Consider the following 23,820-nt stretch of genomic DNA (forward strand, 5'->3'; position numbering starts at 1 on the left):
CGAACTGCCGTTTCACCAAAACTGAAACAGCCAGGCATACGTTCGTGAAAGTGCTTTTCACCGAAAAAGCACTTTCACGGAAGTATGCTGAAAAGTTAGGGAAATCGTGGGGGAATGGCTGTTGCTGAGATTGTAGTACAGTGGGGGATAAGGGAATATTCCCTATTCCCCACTGTAATGTGATCTCGGAGTGAGAATACAAAAGTAGGGGGGGTGGGGGCACAGCTCGGTGCAGGGGGGCTTGCCCCCCTGCGTAAACAGTTGTGCTTTTTTCTTTTTTTTATTACTTTTTTGAGGGACTTTAACAAAAGTGCTTTTTCGGTAAAAAGTACTTTCGCTAAAGTGTTTTCGGTAGATGTGCTTTCGGACTACTGAACTTCGTTCAATAGTCCTAGACCCATATATATATATATATATATATATATATATATATATATATATATATATATATATGCGTGCGCACACGCACATACACACACATGTATGTACATATACACACGCATGTATACATAGAAAGTTAATTTAATACAATTTTAAAGTAAACACACAATAAGAAAAAAGGTAAAACAAATCTCACTGGTGCAGGCAGTAAATGACCATCTTAACCCACACAGCTCACCACTTGGGAACAGTGCTCACTACAGAAACTCATTACTGAGAATGCAACACAAAAATCCATGCTACGGTTCTCAAAAGGACTGACTACATCTTGAAGGAAGGAAAAACTAACTTCTCACTGGCTTGCTCACTTGTCCTTTGAGCAAGAACAACATTCAAACAAAAGCAATACCTACAGTCATGCCTCACGCTCATCTACTGACAAATTATGTCCTTTGTATGCTGAATTTAAGTTGTTTGTCTTTTCGGCTTTTCCCGGTTAGGGGTCGCCACAACTGAACTCTGGTCCGCCAATGATTGGCAGTAGATTTTTATGGTGCCAAGTTGCCAGCCTGACGCCCAACCTTCAAAGAAGGCACCCCCAGTGTGTTACTGTAAACCTGGCTAACCCAAATTATCTTGCACCACCATCTATGTATCTAAGGATTTCTGTTAGGCAGAAAAGGACATATTTTGTGACGAACATCAGTGGATTCCACCAATTATGAATGAGTGGTAAGAATTAAAATTAATCTTCTGGCACGTACCGCCTTTAAGCAATAAAATGACAGCGCTTATTTACAGAAATGAGGCAAAAAGTAGTAATTTATATTACAATAGTAAGGACAAAATATGCTAGGGGACTTTCTCCATGACATGTAAGACATGGCATCTGAACTAACAAATTATTTTACAAGATGGGAACTGCAACTAAGATGCAAAAACCTGTTCAGGAGCAAACAAATTAAATACTCTTGTTCCAGAAATTAACAAACATTTCATTTTAATTTTTGTAGCACCCCTGACTACTGTGACAGTCCACCTATTCAGTCAGTCACCCCACCACCACTAAGCCCCTTACAGCCATAAATCCTCCCTAGAGAAGCTCCTTACTGTGTGACTTGAAAAGTGACATGCAGGGGGTTCTCATACCATAACTAGTGCGGTCGGGGGTAATTTACCCATTTTTTCCAATTTCATATGATGTGCAATGCATTATGGTTAATATGAGCAGTCTACACATGCATGATGCTCGTGCACAATTTTGTGAATACCTCTAAGCAATTCTGAAGTCTAAAAACAGCATGAAATGGCTTTAAGCAAATGAATAAAATCAGTAGCACAGAGGACAAAATCGTCCCATTTCTCTTCTTAAAACAAATGTGAAGTTGTGACACTGCAAGAAGGAAGATTCCACGAGGGCAGCAATCTTAGTGAACAAGCTTGAGTCGGCCAAGTGTGTATTGCTGCATACTTGGCTGTAATATGCATGGCATTGCCTGCATACATGCACTCAGGTAAAATTTTCACTTGTAAACTTCAGTGCTCTCGCCAGCGCAAGTGGGTAGTTGAAATCCTGAGCCCTACCCCCTCAGCCATTGGATCATCTTTCCCAGATCAGCCATCTACACCACAAACTTGCTAAACAAACCTGCGTTATTACTACAACAGCAGATGCTTTAACCTTATAATATTGAGGTTGCTCTAGAAATGAAGGCATCTTGTTGCTAATCCAAGATCCTTGAAGTATACTTATGAGATGTAATCAACATAGCAGCAGAACTTCACGCTCCTGCAGCAAGTCTCAAATGGACTTAATCTGCTGGCTGGCAGTAGAACCCACTGACAAGTCTACCAAAGGTGGCCTCTTTTGGGAAGCATTAATTTGTTACATTTTCATCATATAGAAGATGGACTTACTAGCTTTTCTCAAGCTCTTTTATAATGTTGACCAATTTGTGTGATAATCATATCCATCTCAAAGGTACCGGCAACAAACTTCTGCCTATTTGTCTTTTCCACTGTGTAAATGTATATAGTATACACGTGAGTGGGTACTCACTACAACGGATATACAAATAGAAAGATCACTGCTGCAGTGAATTCATAAAATGAATGTAACTAAGTTGCAAGTAAGTTTTCTCGTCAGATCACATAGCTGCCTGTCCCTCAACAGGGTAATGTCAGTCTCTCCATGTAATGATCATAAAGAGGAAGTCTACTGATAAAAATAACTCAAGTCACTCCATCTTGTTTTCTTCCAAATCATATTACGTTACTAACAAATGTTCCTCAGGTATATTCTAGGGTCTTGTACAAAGCTGGATTGCATCTAGACAGCACAGAGGAAGAAATATAACCAATTAGCAGTAAACACTGATGGTCTTGAACAGACAGGACTCTCTCAAAAACAGGACTATGGTTACCAGTATCCCCCACAAATACTTTTTGGAGAAAAGGGGGGTGAAGTACTCACTGCACCACTTAAGGTTTTAGTATCCAAGAAAGAAACCATTAACAAGCTAAATATACACTCTATGGCTTCATACCCATCCTGTAGCACTGACTCTTCTACTCAATTATCCATATACACACAGGACTGCTGCATGAAATGCATAAAATGAATGGAAGAAAACTGTGTGTGATGAGACCACGAGAAAAGGTGTACTGACTTGCAATACCCCTACACAACTGCAACGCGAAATCCTTCTCTAGTCCAAGTCTGTGTATCCACTTTGTAGTGATTGCTTAAAGTGAGATTGGACATCAAAGCAGCAGTCCCACAGATATTATGGGCAGAAAAAAAACTGAAAAAGGTTCAGTAATAGCAAACCTAGTGAAGTGGGCTAAGACCTGGCTAGTCTTACCATATTTGCCCTAGCACAAGGTGATGCAACTGTTAAACCATTCTGAGAGCTGGTGCTTAGCCACTGGGATACACTGCTTGCCAGCTATAAACTAAACAAATGGTATTTCAGAAATGTTTGGTTTTGTTAGTTTAATAGCTTAGCTGTCTATGTGACTTTCTGTCTGACAGAAGACAGAAATCAAAAACTGCAATCCAAAATAGAGCAAAAAATAAATTCTTGCTTCATCTCTAAAGCAATGAATTCTTAAATTCAATGTCACAACAAAGCATTTTTGCAGGAAATCTTTGTCTTGCCCTACTCCAGATACTAAATCTGAAGTCACTTTTTAAGTAGAGTTAGTACTCTAAAGTACCACTACCTCCAACTTGACATATCCAAGTATATACTACTATTGTCAAAACTGAGCATATTTTCTTACAACAGGCATCATATGCATTTCCATGATATGTACAACATGATCCTTCACTTGTTCTCAGACTTTAGACAGAAAATATGTTATTGGCAGACAGGTAACAGTTTAGAAACCACTTCAGGCATCAAGAAGCTTTATGTTTTAGAGCTATTCCTTCATTATGAAAGGTGGTATAAGGCTCCTTGCACATCACTGATTGTACCTTAGAAATCATTCCAGCTAAGGCAGCTGTTGTCTAGGGAAACAACCTTGCAAGACAGTCATATTCAGCTGTACTATAACCTTCTCCATTACAAAGTGTATGTCACAGTCTAGGGATATCAGAAACATATGAAGATAATAGTGAAGGATCATTTCAATTAACCATTTTACTGCTGTACTAAATACTGATTCCACATACATGCAGACATATACTGCTGACAGCTGCATCTTAACAGAAGAGTACACACCAAGCCATGCTTGAACAATTGTGAGGGATACTGCAAGAGCTGAAGAACAGGGCCAGATACTAGGCTTAGATCAATATACAAGTATGACCTTCCTGGTTAGACCTCTGCTTTCTTAAAGATAAGATAGCATAGCCTTCAGTCTGTAATGCTGAGGTCCTTCATCTTGGGTTGCTGTAGCTTTCCTTCTTGCTGTGAAGTGGAAGTGTCACTGTTCCTTTGGTTGCCATGTGTGACAGTGGAGTGAACCAAACTTGTCTCGGCTATGCTCTGTTTTCAGATGCAAATTCAATTCAAAATGACAAGAAATGCAAGAAAGAGTAATGGAATCCTTAATCCATTTGACTGAAATATTTTTTGCAGCTACAGCTCCCTTACAACATATTTGAGTGCAGAAGCTAGTAAGCTGGTGATTCACTACAGATGGACTGATCTCAATCACTGTGCTACTCCCAAAGCTTTACAAAGTCAAAGAAAGCATTTCTATATAGCATCCACTAACTGTGACTGAGATCTCCCTGCTCAGAGAATATGCCAGCGTGTTCTGCTTGCTGAGAAAGTACAGTTGTGTACACTTACCATAAATGTAGATGTTCGAGTGTATTCACTGTTACAGTCATCACATTTGGGTTATCTGCCTGCAGATAGCCCTCAGTCGGCCTGAATACCAGAGTCTTGAGATTTCTGCGTCAGATGCTGTCGCTTCTTCCATGACGCCAAGTCGTCATGGGTATAAAACATGCAGCCGATGCCATTACATCAGTTTTTCTAGTCCAAGATGTCAGGAGCCCCCACAATACGAAGCAATTACATGGTGTAGAACACCCCCAGTAGAAAGAAAACACCAATGTTATAAAATATGGCCGAACAAAAAAGAATAGGTAGAAGTATAGCAAAGTCAGGGGCTGATGGGAGGGTAACCAGGACTGCAACAATGAATACACTCGAACATCTACATTCATGGTAAGTGTACACAACTATACTATGTTCTTTGTGTTACACTGTTACAGTCATCACATCTGGGTTGATTCCCAAAGCTGAGGATGGGTGGAGGCAGTCAAGAAGCATTAGGGCTGGCAAGCAGGCCCTGTAAGACTGCGGTAGCAAATCCAGCTCTGGATTTAGAAAAGATAGGCAAGTGGTAATGCTTGGTGAAGGTGTGTACAGAGCTGCAGGTTGCAGCTTCCAGAATGTCCCTGGGTAGGGACTCCTCTGAGAAATGCTGCAGAAGTTGATGTAGCCCTAGTGGAATGTGTTCTGATCCCCTGAGGGGTAGGTTTCCCATGGTGTTTGTAGCAGAAATGGATGCAGTGTGCTATCCATTTAGAAATGGTTTGCTTTGAAACGGCCTTGCCCTCTGTCCCTGCAGCAAAGCTGATTAGCAGCTGATCAGATTTTCTGAAAGGTTTAGTCCTGTCCAGATAGAACCTAAGCTGCCTGTGCACATCCAGGGAGTGCAGGATCCTTTCCCCTTTATTCTGAGGATTAGGGAAAAGGGTTGGCAAATTAATGGATTGGTTTAAAGCCACACCAGACACCACCTTGGACATAAATGATGGGTTAGTCTTGACGGAAACCATGTCCGCATGGAAGATAATGAAGGGTTCCACAGCCGTAAGGGCCTGCAATTCAGACACTCTTCTTGCTGAAGTGATGGCTAGAAGTAAAGCTGTTTTCCAGGAGAGGAATTTTAACTCTGCTGAGGCAGCAGGTTGAAAGGGTGGAAGCATGAGTTTTTCCAATACAAAGTTAAGGTCCCAAGCTGGAGTGTGGGAGCTCTCCTGGGGGGGGTCTTAAATTTTTGGTTCCTCTCAGGAACTGTTTGACCAGAGGATGAGAGAAGAGGGGTGGTTGAGTATTATAATGAACTGGGATGGCAGAAGCATGAATCTTAATTGAGGGGAAGGTTAGGCCTTTGTGGAGCATTTCTGTTTAGTAATCTAGTATATGAGGTACGCTGGTCACAGTTGTGTCCATTCCTTGAGACTGGCTCCAAGAACAGTATCTTTTCCACTTTTCTGAATAGGATTTTCTAGTACTAGGCCTCCTTGCCTTAAGGATAACATCTAGCACTTGTTTACGGAGGGTTGCTGGTGATGAGTTCAAGGGATGAGCCAGGCTGCTAGGTTCAGGGTTTGTAGCTGAGGATGCAAAATCAGGCCCTCCTGCTTGTACAGCAGGGAGGGGGTCTGAGGCAGGTGCCATGGTGGCAGTACTGTCAGACTGCACAAAAGTGGGTACCAGTGCTGGCGTGGCCAGTCTGGTGCAATCAGGATTATCCTTGGCTTGTCCTGTTTAATCTTTAGAAGAACCTTCGAGAGGAGGGGCAGAGGGGGAAAGGCATAGATCGAGAGGTTTCTGATGTAAAGGACAGGGCATCCACTTTCCACGCTTGGCTATGGTGAGTTCTGGTGCAATATTTGCTCAACTGATGGCTCTGAGGGGAAGCAAAGAGGTCTACCTCTGGTGCCCCCCCCACCTGTGGATCAAAAGCTTAAATTATCTGGGCTCCAGTTTCCACTCGTGTGGGTCCATAAGATTTCTGCTCAAGTCATCTGCCAGTGAATTTAGTTTGCCTGGCAGGAAATGAGCTTGCAGGTGCACTTGATTGCTCAAGGCTGCGTTCCATAGAGCCATGGCTAACATGTAGAGTGGGTAGAAATGGGTTCCACCCTGCTTGTTTATGTATCACATAACTGTGGTGTTGTCTGTCTTTATCAATAGTTGCCCTGGAAGAATAAGGCATTTGAAGGCTGTCAGAGCATTCTGTACAGCTAACATTTCTTTTTGACTGATATGCAGGTGCATTTGCATTGGGCTTGAATGCATTGTCCTGCCATGCGAGCCCCCCCATGCATAGTCTGATACGTCTGTAGTGTTTGGCCGGCAGGGGGTTGAGTGAAAGGGTGTCCTTTGTTGTGGTAGCAGGCCTCTACCCACCAAAGGAACTCTGCCCTTAGGCAAGGAATGATAGGAATCATTGCTTCCAGGTCCTGAGAATGTTGACACCAGAGACTTTTTAAGTACCACTGAAGTTTCCTCATATGCAGTCTTGCATATGGAATTAGTAGAATGCAAGAGGCCATGAACCCTAGGACTTGCAGTATTTTTCTTGCAGACAGCTGGGTTTTGATGGCCAGTAGATTGAAGTAGCTTGTCAAATAAATTTGTTTTTCTGGAGTGAGAAATGCCATCTGGGAAGTTGTGTAAAAGGTTGCTCCCAGGAATACAATGCATTGGCTGGGTACCAGACGTGATTTATTTTCATTGATTGTGTAACCCAAGTGAAGTTAGAAGTCTCTCTATAAATGTCAGGTGCTGGAATAGCAATTCCTGACTGTCCGCCTGAATCAGGCAATCGTCCAAGTATGGGTAAATTTGAATTTTTCTCTGCCTGCAATATGCAATGGCTGGAGCTAAGGATTTTGTGAATACCCTGGGCACAGTAGATAAGCCAAAAGGAAGTGCAGAGAAAGTACAGTTGTGTCCACTCACCATAAATGTAGATGTTAGAGTGTATTCACTGCTGCAGTCATTACATTAGGGTAATCTGCTGTCAGGTTGCCCTCAGTCGGCCTGAATTCCAAAGTCTTGGGTCCTGCGTCGGTTGTTGTCTTCTCTTCTATGACATCAGGTCGTCAGGGGTATAAAACATGCAGCCGATGCCATTTTCTATATTTTTTCTTGCCCCCAAAAAGGTAGCAATATTATACATATTTATATACATATATACATGCATCAATATAGACTAATCCGTGCTTCTAGAATGTGTAGTACTGCGGAATACTTCTCAAATGAGGTTAGCGTTTTAGAAGAGAGATTTTGTGAAAGGGGCTACCCAGCCAAACTAGTTAATAACTTGGTCACGGAAATTTCCGCATGCAGAGAAGAAAAATACCCACCACTTTTAGGGTGCACGTTACTGCAAGTGGACAACTTGCACAAGAATACCCAGGAATTAGAACAAACTAGTCGCATACATACATTTTCCAACAACTCTGATTTGATAGAGGAAACAATTATAAGGTACTGGCCAGTTCTCACATTGCATGAAGTTTCTTTAACAAAGGTTCCAACTAACCCTAAATTTGTTAGACGCAGGGGCACTAACATGAAAGAACTATTTGAGAGAAAAGAAATGACAAACACCATTGGTAGTAGATCTAAGAAAGGAACTTATAAATGTGGAACATGCAAACAATGCACTGCCATTTTGAACGATCATAGTATATATATTCCATCTAGGAAATATCTATTCCGGTCTAATGGGTATTTTAACTGCAATGTTGTATATTTAGGCTTTTGTATAAAATGTCAAAGTTTCTATGTTGGGAAAGAGAAGAATCTATGAACACTTCTATGATATTTTTAAGAAAAAAGAGACCAATGCTTTTTATAAACATTCTTTGTCTTGCCCAGATATGGAAATTAAGTTTATTGTGTTAGACCAGATAATACCCGACAAAAGAGGGGGTGACTGGGAGACTAAACTGGAACACAGGGAGCTTGTATGGCAGCTGAGACTGGATGCAGCTAAATGGCCAGGGTTAAATGATTATATGAATTTAAGTAGTGTTTTGAAATTAAGAAGAGCAAAGTTATAACATATAATATTTAATAAGAGATCATTAACATTATTTATTGCATTAATTCATTTGCATTTTATATTGATTCTGAGTATAGGGAATATAATCTATGTAATAATGCTTGAATATTTAATATTTGATTATTATTTTTATATTTAATTTTATTTTTATTTTTAACATTGATTTCTATTCATTACTACTCATTACTTACATCGTTGATTGTGGTATTTTATTACACTATTTATGTTTCTTGTACAGTAACAGTGATACAACAGTTAATCACTACGAATATGGTTTTATGAAATAACATACATAATATTATTTATTTACCTATTCACAAACATTTTGTGGTTTTTAAATAATATATTTTAATTATATTAAGAAAAGGTATTTATTTAGGATTTTATGTATTTTATACAATATTGTGCTGTTTAATTTTCAAATTAGTCAGCAATTAATTTTAACTTGATTGAGTTTAATCAATGAAGCACATGATCTCTATAGTGACATATAAATAAGGCTACTTTGCCCTGCATTGTTATCTTGATAAAGCTCAGTATTGCACTGAGCGAAAGCGCTTGAGAGAAGGACTTGGACGAGGTTTATGTCGTGTGTTTGAATAAACTTTTTGTGGAGATTACCTCTGGCTTATCGCTGTTTTTTACTGCTCTTCGCTGCTTTGGATTACATCTTTCACTTGGTTTCAATATAAACTTTACCTTCATCTACAAGCAAATACACCACATAGGTTGTAGAAGATACAGAAGGAAAGATAAACTGTAAAATGACAGGGGGATGGCGGGAGGGCAACCCGGACTGCAACAGTGAATACACTTGAACATCTACATTTATAGTAAGTGTACACAACTGTACTATGTTCCTCGTGTTTCACTGTTGCAGTCATTACATTTGGGTAGAATCCCAAAGCTACGGTTGGGAGGCTGGAGCTAAACAGCATTAGTTGAGGCTATAAGGTCCTGCAGCACTGCAGTGGCAAAGCCTGCCCTGGACTTAGAGAGGAGAATGGTAATGCTTAGTAAAGGTGTGAACAGAACTCCAAGTACCAACCTCTAGAATGTCCTTGGTTGGTACTCCTCTGAGAAAGGCTACTGAAGTAGCTGCAGCTCTGGTGGAGTGAGACCTAATGCCCTTGGGCACAGGTTTGCCATGGTGTAAGTAGCAGAAATGGATGCAATGGCTTATCCACTTTGAAACTGTCTGCTTTGAAATAGCCTTTCCTTCTGATCCTGCAGCATATAACACTAGTAATTGCTCAGTTTTTCTTAGAGCTTTAGTCCTGCTCAAGTAGAATCTTAGCGGCCTGTGTATGTCCAAGGAATGCAGAATTCTCTCCCCTTTGTTCTGCGGATTTGGATAAAAAGTTGGCAGATGAATTGTTTGGTTAAGAGCCACACTGAAACCGACCTTAGGCATAAAAGTAGGATTTGTCCACAGAGCGGTCTTTCATGATAAGAACTTGATATCAGCGGTAGCAGCTGGTTCAAATGGAGGCAGGATGAGCTTTTCCAACACATAATTGAGGTCCCATGCAGGTAACGGTGATCTAGGAGGCCTTAAATTTTTGGCTCCTCTAAGATACTGCTTTAGTAAAGGATGAGAAAAAATTGGAGGCTCTGTATTATAATGAGCCGAAATGGCAGAGGCATGGATTTTGATTGATAAGAAAAATAGGCCTTTGTCAAGCATCTCAGTTAAGTACTGTAATATCTGAGGAATATGTGGTTCTGCTGCATCAGTTCCTTGCGCTTGATTCCAAGCACAGAATCTCTTCAATTTGTCAGCATAAGATTTTCTAGTACAAGGCCTTCTGGCTTCCAAAATGACATCCATCACAGTTTTACTGAGAGGTGTCGTTTGTTTGACTACAGGATAAGCCATGCTGCCAGGTTCAGAGTCTGTAGTTGACTGTGCAGGATCTGATTGTTTTGCTGAGACAGTAGTTGTAGTTTTTGAGGCAAGGTCCAAGCTGGGTATTGAGACAAGTTCCTAAGGATTGGGTACCAGTATTGGAGGGGCCAGTACGGGGCAATTAATATCATCTTTGGCTTCTCTTGTCTGACTTTTAGGAGGACCTTGGGCCGAAGAGGCAGAGGAGAAAAGGCGTAAACTGATAGGTTTTTTCCAACTGAAGGATAGGGCGTCCACTTTCCATGCTAGTCTGTGATAAGTCCTTGTGCAGAATCTTTTCATAGGTTCATAGGTTGGTACTAGGCTATCAGCCCTAGGGCCTATACAAGCCTAGCCATAACAATTCCCTGGCTATTTCTTCCCACACTATTTACTTTCCTGGACCCCTGTCTAGCAGGGCGACTGACGTGATCCCTGGGGTGAATTTCCTTTCTCCCATCCAATCGTCAAGGTTCCTCTTGAAGAGGTCCAAAGAGGCACTCTGCTTGACATGTATGGGCGATCTATTCCAGAGTCTGGGGAGTCTCTGGGTCAGGAACCTATCCCTCCAGCATGTTTTGTTTATTGTGATGACAAGGTTTAGATCCCTGGAGCGTGTAGCTCTGAGGGATTGGGATTTCTTTAAGTGTAGCATGTCCAACAGCTCTGGGTTTGACATGGCCTTGTATGTTAGCAGAGATCGCCTCTGAGTAGACGATATGCGACAGAGTATAGCTGGAGTTTTTTAAGGCGGTCAGCACAGGGCATCTGCTTTAGGCCTGTGATTCTTTTAGTGAGGTATTTCTGAGGCCTTTCCAGTTGTTGCAGATGTCTTGAGAGGTACATACCAAATGGGGTGTTGTATTCTATAATGGGTCTAATGAGGGATGAGTACAGTGGGACAATGACCTCCTTTTTTCTGGATGAAAAGCCCTTCGTGATGACGTGTGCCACATAGAAGGATTTCCTGACTGTTGTGGCGATGTGGTTATCGAAGGTGAGACCACTGTCCACCTGTGTCCCTAAGTCTCTTATCACACTTTCTGTGTTTAGTGTACTGCCACCTATATGGTAATTCATGGATACATGTTTTTTCCCAAAGGGGATAACAATACATTTCTTGGCATTGAGCTTGAGTCCATGGCTCTGGCACCAAGCATCTGTTTCTGTAAGGCCCTTTTGTAGAGTATCCACATCATTTGGGGATTCAATAATGGCTCCCAGTTTGCAGTCATCTGCAAACTTTGTTAGCCAGAGTCCCTTAGTGTTGACCTGTACTTCAGAGAAGTAGATGCCAAACAAGAGCAGCCCCTGGACTGAACCCTGAGGTACTCCACTTGTCTGGAGCTGGATTTGGAGTCGGCTACTTTTACAGTGTGGATTCTATCAGTAAGCCATTTAGCAACCCATTGGGTGACATAGGGATTAATGCCCAACTTAGTAAGTTTATCTATGATTCCAGAGTGGGGGATGGTGTCAAAGGCCTTGGCAAGGTCTAGATAGGCTGTGTGGACCACCTTACCCTTGTCCATGGCTCTGGAGACTGATTCAAAGAAATCAATCAGGTTCAGGAGACAAGATCGGCCCTTCACGAACCCAAACTGGGTGGGGTCCAGTGTTTGAAGGTTGCCAATGTCTTTGTTTATAAGTTCCATGATAATACGCTCCATGGCCTTGCAGATAAGGCTTGTCAGACTGATGGGACGGTAGTTTCCAGGATCCAAGGTGGATCCCCCCTTGTGGACTGGGATAACTGTAGCTCTGCGCCACTCAGTGGGCACGAAACCTGAGGTGAGGCTATGATTAAACATGACACTTAGGTGAGGTGCCAGTTCATACTGTAGTTCATGTAGTACACAGCCCGGGATGTCATCTGGTCCCATGGATGCTTATTCTTGGCTTTAGAGAGTGCGTTTTGTACCTGTGTGGCCGTTATTACTGGAATTTGGCAATCTTCCGGTATTGAGATGGGCCATTTAGGGGGTGAGAGGGGGGTGAAGTTGGCACTGAATCGATCTGCCAGGATATTGGCAATATCCTTCGGATCAGTATATTTAATGCCATTCTGTTTTAGCTCAGAGCAGATCTGAGCATTGCCATTTAGATTCTTGACATAGTTATAGAATGCTTTGTGTTGATAATTTTGAGGAGAGGCAAATAGATCTATGTCTGGGCTCCCCCATTTCTCTGTTATCATGCTGAAGACTTGTGGATTTAGTTTCCACTCATGAGGTTCCATAAGGTTTCTGCTTAAATAGTCTGCCAGAGTGTTTTGTTTTCCTGGCAGGAATTGAGCCTGAAGATGTATTTGATAGGTCAAAGCTGTGTCCCACAGTGCCATGGCTAATCTGCAAAGGGGGTATGAGTGTGTGTCCCCTTGCTTGTTCATATACCACATGACTGTGTTGTTGTCCGTCTTTATCAGTAGTTGTCCTGGATGAATTAAGTCCTTGAAGGCTGTTAGGGCATTTTGAACAGCTAGCAACTCTTTCTGGTTGATATGTAGATGCGTTTGATTTGGTGCCCATATGCCCTGAATGCATCTTCCTGCCATGTGGGCCCCCCAGGCATAATCTGATGCGTCTGTTAAGGTTTGGCTGGCAGGGGGTAGAGTGAAGGGCCGTCCCATGTTTTGGTGACAGGCCTTTGCCCACCATAGAAACTCCTGTTGCAGGCAGGGAATGAGAGGAATCATTGTTTCCAGACTGTGTGAATGTTGACTCCATAAACTTTTTAGGTACCATTGAAGTTTCCTCATATGCAGTCTTGCATATGGAATTAGTAGGATGCAGGATGCCATGAAGCCCAGAGCCTGCAGAATTTGTCTTGCAGAAGACTGGGTTTTTGTTGCCATCAGTTTGAAGTAAGTAGTCAGTTGCCTTTGTTTGGCTGGCAAGAGGTAAGCCATCTGGGCAGTTGTATTCAAGCTTGCACCCAGGAATGTTATCTTTTAAGGGGGTACCATTTTTGATTTATTTTTGTTTATTGTGTACCCTAGGCATGTTAGAAGTCTTTTCACAAACGCCAGGTGTCGTAGAAGAGTGTCCTTGTTATCTGCTTGAATGAGACAGTCGTCCAAGTAAGGATATATTTGAATACTTCTTTGTCTGCAAAATGCAATTACTGGTGCAAGGCACTTTGTAAAGACACTGGGCGCAGTAGATAAGTCAAAGGGCAGTGCAGAGAATTGCTAATGAATTAAGCCAGCCTTGAATCTGAGGTATCTTCTGCACGACTGACTTATTGGGACATGCAGGTATGCCTCATTTTGGTCTAAAGTCACCAGCCAAGCATTCTTGCCCAGCATAGGCAGAAGCTGCTGCAAAGTGAGCATTTTGAATTTTGGAATGTCCAGGTATGTATTCAAAATCGATAAATCTAGTATTGGCCGCCAGGCCTTGTCCTTTCTGGGTACCAAGAACAGTCGAGTAAAAACCTCATCCTTTTTCCTGTTCTGGTACTGTCTGAATGGCCCCCATATCCATGAGGGATGTAACCTGTTTCTGTGCCTCTGCCCATTGATTTTTTGGCGGATCTGGCCAACCATTCGTCATTGGCAGAGTGTGGAACTGGAAGCTGTATCCCTGTGATACGATGTTTAGTACCCACTTGTCCTGGATTATTAACTGCCACGTTTGAGCAAAAAGTGCTAATTTCCCCCCCTATGGGTGCTGCCAAAAGATAAGTGCTTGGAGTAGGCAGGGGAAAGTCATTGGGATTGCTTTCTGTAGGTTTGCATTTTATCTCCTCCAGATTTGGAGGTGGATGCACCCCATTGCTTTGACCTGTATGAGTCTTGAGCCTGGTACCAGGAACGAACCATTAGGGTGTCTGGATTTGCCCCTTTGAGCTCTGTCTGACACAGGAAAGGACCAATTTTTTCTAGGCCAGTGTCTACTGAATCTTGGTGGCTGCATTTCTAAGAAATCTTTAACAGTTTGCATAGACATAGCTTTGTCTTCCATTTTCTTTAAAACCTCTTCTGCCTTAATACCAAACAGAGAATCAAGCTGTAAAGGTGCATCTAGCAATTAAGCTTTAACATGATCAGGCAAATGTTGTTCTTTTAACCAGGCATGCCTCCTAATCACAGATCCAGTGTGGCCCTGCAGGAGGCCTCTAAAGAATCAAAACCACATTACAAAGTATGCTTTCCAACTTGTTCAGCTGCATGCAATAATTCCTGCAATTCTTTAATTTCTGCACATTCTGAAATTATCATAATTTTCTGTTTCAGCAATCCCATAACATGTTGTTGGTACTTAAGCATATGAAATTGACAATTTAAGGCCCTGACTGCCAAGGTTGCAGATGTATAAACCTTTTTTCCCCATCCGTCCAGTGCCCTAGAATCTCTGTCAGAGGGGGTAGGGTTTTTTGATGTTGAGGCCTTAACTCCCTCTGGACCCTGAGAAATAGTTTCAGGATCAGCAGCAGGGTTTCTAAATAAAAATTTATGTGAGTCGGGGACTCTCTAATATCGGTCAGGCTTACTAGGAGCCGGCAGTAAGGAGTCAAGGGTCAAGCTTTGACTCTGAAAACATATCATCCACAATGTCTTAAACAGGGGGAATGGCTAAAGGCTTGTGCTGAGGGAGACAAAGGAAATCCCTGAGCCTCTTTTATGATTCTGAGAAGTCTTGACTCGCCCAGTGAAAATGCTCCCTCAAAGTATGCAAGGTTTCTCCAAATCAATAATCCTCAGGAGGAGATGCAGAGGGAATAGACTCCTCAGCATCAGAGCCCTCATAGGGAGGTAAAGATAATTCCTGATCAGAAGATTCATAATCAGGGTCTTGCCTAGGCCTCTTATCTGGAGGGGGATGGGTACCCCTGATCAAGGTAATAAGGTATTCAGCCATTTTGATCTGTTTTTTAGGCATAGAGGCCTGTGCACCTGGCTCATGCGTCGCTTTTTAGGTTTAGAAGTTGCTTTTGTCTTTGGTTTTGCAGCTGTCGTCGGTTTGATGTACAAATGTTGAGGTCTGAATACACCCTCAGATGCCGGTGCCTGCTCAGCGGCTCTGGACCCATCCGAGGGATGGGTGTCAGTAGAGGCCTGCAACTCGAAGATAGCAGGTATCAGGGGCTGCGGAGGCACCTCACTGAGTACTGGCGAACTGGTGACTGGCTTAGGAGAAGCTCTGTCGTTGGTTTTGGATCACGACTGCCTTTCTCTGTCCTTTTCTTTGCGTTTTTATGCACTCTGGTAGTCGGATTGCTATCTGACAACATATCTGGGTAGTTAAATCTGTTTCCAAAATACTTTGATGAAAAAATATACTGACGCTTAATAGTGCGCTGGTTAAATCTAGCACAAAACCGACAGCCAGGCACGTTGTGATCAAGGCCTAGGCAGGGAATACAGTATAAATGGAAATCCTCATGAGGTATTTGCTTCCCACAAGTAATACAGTTATTAACTTTTTCTGACATCGGTAAAAAGCAAGAAAAAAAGTTTCCCCAATGGGGTAATTAGCTTTAGCTCTGAAACTCAAACTCGAATATTTCAGTACTCAGCAGACCGGCACTTGCGAAATGCTTCTGCTTCGGACACATCACGGCAAGAAAGACTAAAGAAAATGGTGTAGGCTGCATGTTTTATACTCCTGAAGACCTGACGTCATGGAAGAGAAGACAGCAACCGATGCAGGACCCAAGACTTTGGAATTCAGGCCGATTGAGGGCAACCTGCCAGCAGATTACCCTAATGTAATGACTGCAACAGTGAAACACGAAGAAAGTACAGTTTTGTACCTACCATAAATGTAGATGTCCGAACTGGATAGCATCTGCAGTCATAACAACTGGGTTGTCCTGTCGTCAGGCAGCCCTTCGGTCGGCCGGATTCCAAAGTCTGGGTCCGGCTTCGGCTGATGTCGCACTTCACCCGACGTCATCTCTGCTGGTCTTCGGGTATAAAGGCATCAGCCGACGCCATTTTCCTCAGTGTTTCTTGCCCCAGATGCCAGTTGCCCTCTTGGAAGGCTAAATTTTGGATAAATGCCAATGTTTCCAAAAAGATAGAAGGCAAACACAAAAAATAAGCATGTATGTACATATATACAAACAAATACACCATAAGAGACTCCCCCTCCCCATCTAGCTATTAGGAGGATAACTACCCTAGGAGTACCACAGAGGGGAAGGAGGGAGGGTAATCCTGACTGCAGATGCTATCCAGTTCGGACATCTACATTTATGGTAGGTACAAAACTGTACTATGTCCTTCATGGATGCATCTGCAGTCATAACAACTGGGTAGAATACCATAGCCAACTAGGGGAGGAGGATGATAAATTATGGTGTGGTTAGGATCCCTTGCAATACAGCAGCGGCAAACCCTGCTCGGGATCTAGAATATAGAGGTAAATTATAATGCTTGGCAAATGTATGCACGGAGGTCCAAGTAGCCGCCTCAATAATGTCCTTGGTTACCACTCCTCGTAAGAAAGCTGTGGTAGTGGCTGTAGCCCTTGTAGAATGAGGCCTTATGTTTTGTGGAATTGGTTTTCCATGGAAGGAGTAACAAAATCTTATGCAATTTCCTATCCATTTGGAGATTGTCTGTTTGGAAATTGCTTTTCCTTCCCTTCCTGTTGCATAGGCTACCAAAAGCTGGTCAGTTTTTCTGTTACTTTTGGTTCTGTCCAGGTAGTAGCGTAGCTGTCTATGTACGTCCAAGGTATGCAGCATTCTTTCCCCTCTGTTTTGTGGATTGGGAAAGAAGGTAGGTAGGTGGATTGCCTGGTTTAAAGACACTCTGGATACCACCTTAGGCATAAATGTAGGATTTGTTCTCATGGACACCCTATCTTTATGGAAGATTAGGAAGGGTTGTACTGCCATTAAGGCCTGTAGTTCAAACCCTCCTTGCTGAGGTAATTGCCAGTAGGAAAGCAGTTTTCCATGATAGGTGCTGTAGATCTGCTGTTGCTGCTGGTTCAACGGAGGGAGTGTCAACTTTTCTAGCACAAAGTTCAAGTCCCATGCTGGTAATGGTGGTTTCCTTGGAGGTTTTACATTCTTGATCCCTCTGAGGAACTGCCTGAGTAGAGGATGTGAAAAGACAGGTGGATCAAAGCTGTATTCTGCTGAAATAGCTGATGCATGTATCTTGATGGAGGAATAGGACAGGCCTGTATGTAAAAGCTCTGCCAAATACTCCAGAATGTTTGCAATATCTATATTGACACATCTTTTCCTCTTTCAGTACTCCAAATGACAAACCTTTTCCATTTTCCTGCATAGTTCCTTCTTGTTGAAGGTCTGCGGGCTTCAAGGATAATGTCTTTAACCCTTTGGGAAAGATCTGGCTTAGTTGCTACTATGTGATGTTCCAGGCAGTCAGCTGCAAAGTTTTTAGGTTTGGATGCATGATGCTGTAGTTGTTCTGAGTTAACATCAAAGGCATCAGGGGTATTGACCACATTTTCTCCCGAGACATGCTCCTCAGCAGTGGGTACCAGTGCTGTCTTGGCCAGTTCGGAGCTATCAGGATTATCCTTGGACGTTCCTCTTTGATTTTCAGTAATACCTTGTGTATCAAGGGAAGAGGTGGAAATGCATATGCTGTCAGACCTATCCAGCTGAAGGAAAGAGAATCCACCTTCCATGCAAGTGGGTGGAATGTCCTTGTGCAGAATTTTTTGAGCTGGTGATTGAGAGGGGAAGCAAATAGATCTATTTGTGGCATTCCCCATTTCTTTGTGATGGTCTTGAAGATGTCTGGGTGTAGCATCCATTCGTGAGCATCCGAGGTGGTTCTGCTTAACATGTCTGCTAGGGTGTTCTCTTTTCCCGGTACAAATATTGCCTGTAACTGGATGTTGTAGCTGAGAGCCAGATTCCAAAGGTCCAAAGTCATTCTGCATAGGGGTATGAATGAGTGCCTCCTGTTTGTTGATGTACCACATGACTGTGGTGTTGTCTGTCCTTATCATCAAATGGCCTTCTTTGAGGAATGGTCTGAATTTTTGGATTGCCAGTTTTACTGCCAGCATTTCTTTTGGTTTATGTGCAAGTGCAGCTGGTCCTGAGTCCACAATCCTTGCACGCATTTGTCCAGCATGTGCCCCATCCTAGGTCTGAGGCGTCTGTTGTGATGGTTTGGCTTGTTCGAAACTTGTGGAAGGGTAGGCCTGGGTTTGACTGGCATGCTTGGGCCCACCAGAGGAATTCCTGTTTTAGGCATGGGATTAATGGTATTTCTGCTTCTAGGCTGTGCCTGTGTTGAGACCATAAATTCTTTAGGTAACACTGTAGTTTTCTCATATGCAGTCTGGCATGTGGTACCAAGATTATGCATGATGCCATGAAGCCCAAGGCCTGCAGAACTTTTCTCGCTGTTAGTTTGTTCTGTCTTGTTAATGCCAAGAAGTAAAGAGGGAGTTCTTTTTGTTTTTCTGTAGTTAGGAATGCCATTTGTTTTACTGTGTCCAATTCAGCCCAAGAATGTTCTTGTCTGGGATGGTATCAGCCTTGACTTTTGTAAGTTGACCGTGTATCCCAGGGCTTGTAGCAAGTAAATGACCCTTTGTAAATCTGTTGTCAGCTTGCTTTTGTTGTCCGCTTGTAGCAGGCAGTCGTCCAGGTATGGATAAATTTGGATTCCTGTAGTCTGCAGTGAGCGATTACTGATGCCAGGCATTTTGTGAATACTCTGGGCAGTAGATAAGCCAAAGGGCAATGCTGAGAATTGATAATGCTCTGATCCTGCAAGAAATCGGAGGTATCTTCTGCAATTGGGTCGAATGGGGACGTGCAGGTATGCCTCCTTGAGATCTAGAGTTACCAGCCAACACTCCTTGCCCAGCATGGGAAGAAGTTGCTGTAGGGTCAGCATTTTGAATTTTGGGACAATGATATATGTGTTTAAGATGGACAGGTCGAGAATAGGTCTCCAACTTTTCTCTTTTCTTGGTACTAGGAAGAGTCTGGAGTAGAATCCTTTGCCCTGTTCTGTTATTGGTACTCTTTCCACAGCTCTCATCTTGGATAATTTCGTTATCTGCTGTAGAGCTTCTATCTTTGATTTGGAGGCAGGTTTGGCATTCCTCTTTTACTGGCAAGGTGTGGAAGTGGAACCGGTAGCCTTGGTCTATGGTTTGCAAAATCCACTTGTCCTTTGTGATATAGTGCCAATTTTTCGAAAATAAGGCTAACTTTCAGCCTAATGGTGCTGCTATTTGCTCCCTGGTAGGCGGAGTTAGAGTCAAGTCACTGTGATTGTCCTGTTGCAGTGGCAGTGGTTGTGTCTGTGCCTCTGTTATTACCTTGCCACTGTCGCCCTCTGTAGGCACCTCCTCTGGATTGATTTCTGCCTCTGGATCGCCTGTTTCTGCCCCTTTGGGATCTTGTGGAGTCAGGAAAGGACCAATTTTGGCAGGCCAGTTTCTGCTAAACCTTGGGGCTGAACCTGTAAGAAATCTTTAACTGTCTGTACAGATTTTGCCTTTTCTTCCATTTTCTTCATTACCTGCTGGGCAGGTGTACCAAATAAACTGGCTTTATCCATGGGAGCATCTAATAGCTTTGCTTTAACATGATCCGGTAAGACCTGTTCTTTCAGCCATGCATGTCTTCTTATCACTGTGCCAGTCATGGCTGATCTAAATGAAGCCTCCAGTGCATCATAGCCACATTTTAAGGAATGGTTACTAACCTGTTGTATGTTATTTACCATTTCTAATACATATTTCTTGTCTAAAGATTCATCAGAGGATACTTTCTTAGTTAACTGATCAAGCATAAACTCTTGGTATTGGATCATGTGAAATTGACAGTTTAAAGCTCTAGTTGAGAGAGTAGCAGAGGTGTAAACTTTTTTCCCCCATCTGTCTAAGGACCTGGATTCCCTTTCTGAAGGAATAGGGTTTTTTGCTGTGGTTGAGGCTACTGCCTTAGGCCCCTGGGAAATAGTTTCGGGGTCTGCCAGTGGGGCCTTGTATAGGTGGTGATGAGTGTCAGGTACCCTGTAATATCTAACAGGTTTGGCAGGGGCAGGAGGTAAAGAATCAGGAGCAGTGTAGACATCATTAAATGCGTCATCCACAACAGGTAAAACAGGAGGTATAGCTAAGGTTCTATGTTGTGGTAAGTGTAGGAAGGTCCTAAGCCTTTTTCTTGAGTCTGAGAAATCTTGTCCCTGCCATTGGAATTGTTCTCTCATGGCATGCAAGGTTTCCCCAAAGGAAAATTCCTCTGGTGGCGAGGCAGCTGGAATGGATTCTTCAGCATCGGAGTCTTCATATGTAGAAAAAGGGTCCTCTGGCTGTTCTGAAATGTCGGAGTCATCCGCAGAAGCCTCAGAGGACACTGGCTCGGGGCTCTGTCCTAGGTCTCTTTTCAGGGGCTGAGAGGCCCTGTCTGGGTGAGATTGGGATCCCCTAATTAAGGATATTAAATCTTCTGCCAGAGTAAGCATTTGTGAACTAGAAGTGGGCCTGTGTGAGGGAGGTTTAACAGGCACTGCCTTAGCAGATTTGGCTGCTTTGGCCCTGGCAAAGGCCTTGATAGACATGGCTGCAGGGGGTCTAGCAGCACCACGTGCTGGGGTAGAGATATCCAAAGGGATGGTGTCTGATAAATCAGTAGAAACCACGGTTGTAGGCAAAATTTCTGAGGCCGATTCAGGTAAGGTAGCAGGAGCCTCAGTAGTAGCCATGGATTCGGCTGGAGATTGACCAGTTTTCTCGGTTTCAGCCGAAACCGAGGCACTCGCTTTGCTTCACTGTGGTTTCGGCCGAAACCACGGACCGCGAGTGTCGGTCTTTTTCCTTGCGTTTTTTAATAATTTGGGTAGTCGGAGGATCCGACGGCATAATATACGCAAAGTCTGAGCCGAAAAACTGTTCAGCAAACTCCGACCGACGCCTTAGCGTGTCGGTTGAAGGAAGCGCAGGCGAACAGGCTGCTACGTCGTGGTCTGGGCCTAAGCAAGGCAAACAGTAAGAGTGGAAATCTTTATGAGGTATTTGTTTCCCACAAGTTAAACAGTTATTGACTTTTTCTGACATCGGCTGAGGCAAGAAAGAGTCCCCAACGGGGTACTTCGCTTTTAGAAGTCTTCAAGTAGTATTCGGTAGTAGTAATCTCTGGATCTGACCGACCGCACTTGCGAACAGCTTCTGCTTCGGCGCCACGCGGCAAGAAAGACTGAGGAAAATGGCGTCGGCTGATGCCTTTATACCCGAAGACCAGCAGAGATGACGTCGGGTGAAGTGCGACATCAGCCGAAGCCGGACCCAGACTTTGGAATCCGGCCGACCGAAGGGCTGCCTGACGACAGGACAACCCAGTTGTTATGACTGCAGATGCATCCATGAAGGACATCATCTGATAGTGCATACAGCCTGCCCTGAAACGCAGATATTCACTGCAAGATTCCCTAATGGGGGTATGCAGATAAGAGTCTTTTAAGTCCAGGGAGGCTAGCCAGGAGTCCTTGGCTAGCATAGAAAGCAGCTGTTGGAGAGTAAGCATTTTGAACCTTGGAACCACCAGGAAGGTGTTGAGACTAGACAGATCCAGGATAGGGCACCAAGAGTTTTCTTTTCTGGTTACCAGAAACGGTCTGGAGTAAAAACCTTGTCCCCTTTGCTCTGCTGGGACAGGTTGAATAGCCTTGATACTGAGAAGAGAAAGTACTTGCTTTTAGGCCTCTGCCCACTGGCTTGGGGGGAGGTCTGGTCATCTACTTGGGGTTGGCAGTGAGTGGAAGTAGAATCCGTATCCCTCGGATACAGTGTTCAAGACCCACCTGTCCTGGGTGATGTACTCCCAGTTTTTTTTATTTGCACGCAGAGCGAGTTTTCCTCCTGAGGGTGCAAGTACTTGGGCAAGGCTTGGAAGAGTTAAGGATAAGTCATTGCGAGATTTTACCAGAGGAAGACGGCGTTACTACTCCCCGTTTTAGAGGTGGGAGCACTCCACTGCTTAGATCTGTGCATACCCTGAAACTAACCTTGTTGGTCTGCTGCCCCTGGGCTTAAACTGAGAAGGTCTGGGAGGGACTGGAAAGGACCAGTTTTTAGAAGGCCAATGCCTACTGACTCTAGGTGGCTGTACCTGTAGGAAATCTTTAACAGTTTGCATAGATTTAGCTTTTTCCTCCATCTTTTTGAGGACTTCTGCTTTATTGCCAAACAGGCGTTCTTGGTTTAATGGTGTGTCTAGTAATCTTGCTTTGACATGGTCTGGCAAGATTTGTTCCTTAAGCCAAGCATGCCTTCTAAGAACGGACTCCGTGACAGCAGCCCTGCAATAGGCTTCTGAGGCATCAAAACAACATTGCAAAGTACGTTTTCCAACTTGGTTAGCAGAATGCATCAACTCTTGTAAATCTTTATGCTCTGCACTATCAGGACTCAACATAATTTTCTGTTTAATAAGCTCTATAATATGCTGCTGATACTTAAACATATGAAACTGGCAATTTAAAGCCCTGATGGCAAGAGTAGCAGAGGTGTATACATTCTTACCTCCATCTGTCTAAAGCCCTAGAGTCCCCGACAGAAGGGGTAGGGTGTTTGGCTACTGTAGCCTTAATGCCCTTAGGTCCCTGGGAAATGGTCTCTGGATCCGCAGTAGGATTCCTAAAAAGAAATTTGTGGGAGTCAGGTAGTCTGTAATACTGGTCAGGTTTCCTCGGAGCTGGAGGTAAAGTATAAGGGGTAAGGCTGGATTCCAAGAAGACATCTACAATTTCCAGAACAGGATGGATAGCTAGATGCCTGTGCTGAGGCAAGTTTAAAAATGTCCTGAGTCTCTTTTTGGACTGTGGGTAGTCCTGGCACTGCCAGCAGAAGTGCTCTCTAAGGGTATGCAGGGTTTCACCAAAAGAAAAATCTTCTGGTGGGGAAACAGAGGAAATGGAATCCTTTGCATCAGAATCCTCATAGGTAGGATAAGGGTACGTCCTGGTAATCAGGAGGATCAGAGTCAACAGACTCATGATCTGAAGAATCAGAAGGAAAATCAGTTCTTGGTCTTTCTGAGGAGGAAGGCTGACTTCCCCTAATTAAAGTTATAAGATCTTCAGCCATTGTAAGCATTTGTTTCTGAGGCATGTAGGCCTGAGAATGCACTTTGGTCGTTGGATTCCTAGGCGTACTGTGATCTCTGGGCCTGAGAAATTCTGTATTTTGATTTGAAACAAAGTAGTCAGTTTAATATGAAAACCGGAAGGCATGAATACACCCTCAGAAGCCGGTGCCTGC

General features: G+C 43.4%; 1 protein-coding gene across 1 annotated transcript in view; it reads right to left on the minus strand.

Annotated features, from left to right (window-relative positions):
- The window catches only part of PSMC3 (proteasome 26S subunit, ATPase 3), a gene marked incomplete in the record, with an annotated part of 1,066,102 nt that overhangs the window by 556,500 nt on the left and 485,782 nt on the right, over positions 1-23,820 (minus strand).

Source organism: Protopterus annectens, chromosome 9.part0 (assembly GCF_019279795.1).
Source record: "Protopterus annectens isolate FY-2018-M chromosome 9.part0, PAN1.0, whole genome shotgun sequence".
NCBI classification, from domain to species: Eukaryota; Metazoa; Chordata; order Ceratodontiformes; family Protopteridae; genus Protopterus; species Protopterus annectens.